General features: G+C 63.7%; 1 protein-coding gene across 1 annotated transcript in view; it reads right to left on the reverse strand.

Annotated features, from left to right (window-relative positions):
* The window catches only part of PLCG1 (phospholipase C, gamma 1), a gene marked incomplete at its 5' end in the record, with an annotated part of 25,277 nt that overhangs the window by 3,324 nt on the left and 21,664 nt on the right, over positions 1-289 (reverse strand). The gene's annotated exons all lie outside the window — the stretch shown is intronic.

A 289-nucleotide genomic window follows, 5' to 3' on the forward strand; every position in this document is an offset into this window, starting at 1 on the left:
CCAGTGCTCCTCTGCGGGCGGGTGGGACCGCCGCCAGTCCAAACTGGAGAGCATCTGGTTTGGCACAGCTCTGGCCTTCCCACCCCTCTAGCCTGGCGAGCTGCCCCATGTCCCTGCAGCGCTTCTGCCGCGTGGCTCCGTGAGCCAGCACAGGACTGGTCCAGCCCCAGACCTGCCAACCAGGAGAAAAACGGTTCAACAAGCATCCGCAGTCCCTCCTCTGGTCCCCCCACCAGCAACCCTCCTCCTCTTACCATCACCAGCAGTGAACACGGAAATGGGCTGAACC

The sequence above is a fragment of the Buceros rhinoceros genome, unplaced genomic scaffold, assembly GCF_000710305.1.
Source record: "Buceros rhinoceros silvestris isolate BGI_N320 unplaced genomic scaffold, ASM71030v1 scaffold42122, whole genome shotgun sequence".
NCBI lineage: Eukaryota > Metazoa > Chordata > Aves > Bucerotiformes > Bucerotidae > Buceros > Buceros rhinoceros.